Source organism: Gastrolobium bilobum, unplaced genomic scaffold (genome assembly GCF_033153095.1).
Source record: "Gastrolobium bilobum isolate Gb01-03AN ecotype WA unplaced genomic scaffold, APGP_CSIRO_Gbil_v1 utg7102, whole genome shotgun sequence".
In the NCBI taxonomy this organism is placed as follows: domain Eukaryota; kingdom Viridiplantae; phylum Streptophyta; class Magnoliopsida; order Fabales; family Fabaceae; genus Gastrolobium; species Gastrolobium bilobum.
The window spans coordinates 622,322-625,381 of record NW_026898776.1 but is presented as its reverse complement, the minus strand read 5'-3'; the positions used below and the strand labels follow the sequence as shown (position 1 = coordinate 625,381).

The window sequence follows — 3,060 nt, the reverse complement described above, 5'->3', positions numbered from 1 at the left end:
TTTTTAAATAAATAAATAAAAAGGTCAAGACTTATAAATAATGGACCAATAAGAATGCTTGTTTGAAAGTCAAAAAGTTAGGAATTTTAAACTTGGTCACCAATTAATTGAATAATCGGTTTCCTTTTTTTGGTTTCATCTTACGTAAGTCCTTTCTTTAGAAGCTAACAAAGTGTATTAATAGTATAGAAAAGTATTATAAGGTTTAAAGAATGGACCAATAGGATGAGGTGTTGAAAGTCAAGGCTTGTATAAAATATAACTTATGTATTACTTGACCATCAAAATACAAGTCGTCTCTCTTTCAAGATTACCCTCTATAACTTCTTGGTTCTTTTCCTTTCCGTGAGCATCGTAGAAAAAGGGCAAGCAGAACTTGAGGAATGAGTCACCATTTCATCTAGACTCCAACATAGAAAAGGTAACTTAGCACCTCACCATCCTAACCCACAATTTATCTAACCTTGGGAAGCTTTTAATGTCTTCTTTTCCCTCTTGGGCAGCAGCGCCTGCACTAGGAATGGAAGGAGAAAATGGATTGATTCCGTAGTTCTAAGCTTAGGGAAGTCATCAATAGTTATTGGTTAGGCTATCTAAGGTATTAAACCTTCACTCCCTTGATTAAATTCTTAGAAATAATGATGATATTCATGATAGAACTTTATGGACCTTTTAGGATCAACATAGGGGCTGTTATGTTTAAAAATTCATATCTGAAGCTACAAGACTTCAAATGGATTGTGGTTTGCGCCAAATTAAAGCCTTAAGTGTCTACTATAACATATCCAAAATTCAGGGGAATCGGAGTTAAGATGAATTTTTCGTGATTAAAATGGCACAGGATGTTGATGCTGTAAAAAATGTGTGTATTTCGGCCCTTTAGAATTAATTGTGCAAATTAAGTGTTTAATTCATTGGTTATGTAAAACAATGATCCTTAGGACATTTAATGATGATTGGCTAGTATTTGAACCAAACATAAAGTGTGAAATCTTAATTAAGTCTAGGATGTAGACTATGTTTATGTTAGAGTTTTGATGAAAAAGTTATGTAATAGTTTATATAAGACTACTTAGTGATCAAACAAGGAATTAACTAAGATGAAATGGTAAATCCATGAGTATATGTATATCAGTATATGTAACTATTCGACCAATATGTATTAAATGGCTAAGGAAATTGATGTTAGTTTTATGTCAAGTTAATGGAATAATAGTGTATGAATGCTTTCACAAGAATTAAGCTAATTAGTTAAACATGACAACCAAAAGAATTGTATATGTGTTTATATATAGAGTTCGGCCATAAAGGAATAATGGGCATAGATTATGTGTTTTCAATTCAAGTGATTGATTTATAGCATTTTCCTAGAATAAGTAAGTATGATTCAAATGGTTTAAGATACGTGAAGCTTTGTTAAAAGTGTATGAAATGTTAACTATAAATTAGTAAATTAATTAACTAATTGAGACTCTAAGTCATGAAGTATAAATTAAGTTGTAAACTTATGGGATGGCATGAACTGTCAAGGGAAATGAAGTTGTCAAGTTGGTTATGAAATTAACATATGAATATAATTATTCGGATTTCAAGTAATGTATGTTTCATTGGAAATTAATGGTACTTTTATATGTACGGTAACAGAGTGTAATCAGATGAAGTAGGTGGACGAACAACTTGTAGACAACCAAGTGTACGGGTTATTAATAGCAAGTTAGCAGCAGGAAAGAGACGACAGGTAAGCTTTCGGTTAGGAGTTTTCTCAGCCTTTTTGTTCCGCCATGATCAGTGGCGATTATGGTTTCCGTATGGATATAATTGTTGTTAATATTGATACTTTGCGTAGTTGCATTCATATAGTGCATGCATATGATATTATTTTTGTTATGATAAGTTAATATGATATGATCTTCAATGAAATAAAGCCTTGGAAGTGTGAGTTATGGTTTTTGAACAGAGGAAGCATTTATGGATATGATCACGGTGTACATAAGGTATAGCCGAGGAAACTTTAGTTCTCTGATCATTATGAGTATGGTATTGATTACGATACGATATTACGAATATAAGATGAAAGCCTTATTTATACATAAGACATGAACATACTTAAGATTAATAAGAAAGTACATTATAAGAATAAATGAGAATTATTAGAAAAGATATATGATACAGAAATTCTAATATGGATTATATGGTGTTATCTATGTCTTGGTACTTGATATTTTCTTGCAGGAAGTGGACTCTTGGGTGGAGTCTGCTCCATAAACCCCAAGTTTATTGAGATTCATTCTCACCCCGCGTTATGGGGATATATTTCAGGTATCGCAGCAGTTGACGATCGTTCTCGGGGCAAGAGGCCCGTGGTTGATGAGTAGATCTGAGCATAGATGTTGCCTGCTTATTTTGGGAGTCTGTTGCATATATTGTGACACTGTGATGTATTATGTTTATGTAGGTTGATGTAGGATGTTGTAGTTATGGCACAGAGTCACCTTTTTGATATGATATATATAGAGTTATGGATCATGTATGTATACTACTGTATATGATATGGAATTGTTGTATATTGTGGGTTGTAAGAGCCCCAAGGCATTGCTGGTCCTTGTGTGTGCCACCCATTGGATTATTAGGTATATTTGTGTTATTAGCAAGCTTATGTAAATTTGGGGATTTAAGGAAAAACAAAGGAAACTCTGGCGAATTTTCTGTAGAATTGGCAGATTTTAGGTGAACTTCGGGAGAGCATATCTCCCTCCATAGAGGTCCGATAGGGACGTGCCATACGCCGTTTTGAAGCTTAAGATGTCCCCTACATTGTGTAAAAATATTAGAATTTTATAGGTTGTGCGCAGCCCTGTGGAAGTCAGTGAACACAACTGCCCTGTTTTGCCCTGCACTTGGGGGCTGTTTTGGACCAGTTTTGGGAATTTTATTCCAGCTTCATTTCTTGGTCAAATTAAGCGTATGATATATCAAATCGAAGATTGAGGTATCTAGTTTATAGAATAAAAATTTGAGAGCAATTGGATGAGTGAATTTTCTGCAGTAATTCGAGGAGTG

The 3,060-nt window shown here is 33.8% G+C and overlaps 1 long non-coding RNA gene across 2 annotated transcripts; it reads left to right on the top strand.

Annotated features, from left to right (window-relative positions):
- The first annotated feature begins 290 nt into the window (after positions 1–290).
- On the top strand, positions 291–2,626 carry LOC133284047 (uncharacterized). 2 transcript variants are annotated; one of them, XR_009747854.1, is made up of 4 exons: positions 291–421; positions 507–598; positions 1,645–1,738; positions 2,320–2,626. It is a non-coding gene; the product is annotated as an uncharacterized LOC133284047 (long non-coding RNA). The 2 variants fall into 2 exon arrangements; XR_009747855.1 differs by having other exon boundaries at positions 302–421; positions 504–598.
- The last annotated feature ends 434 nt before the right edge of the window (positions 2,627–3,060 follow it).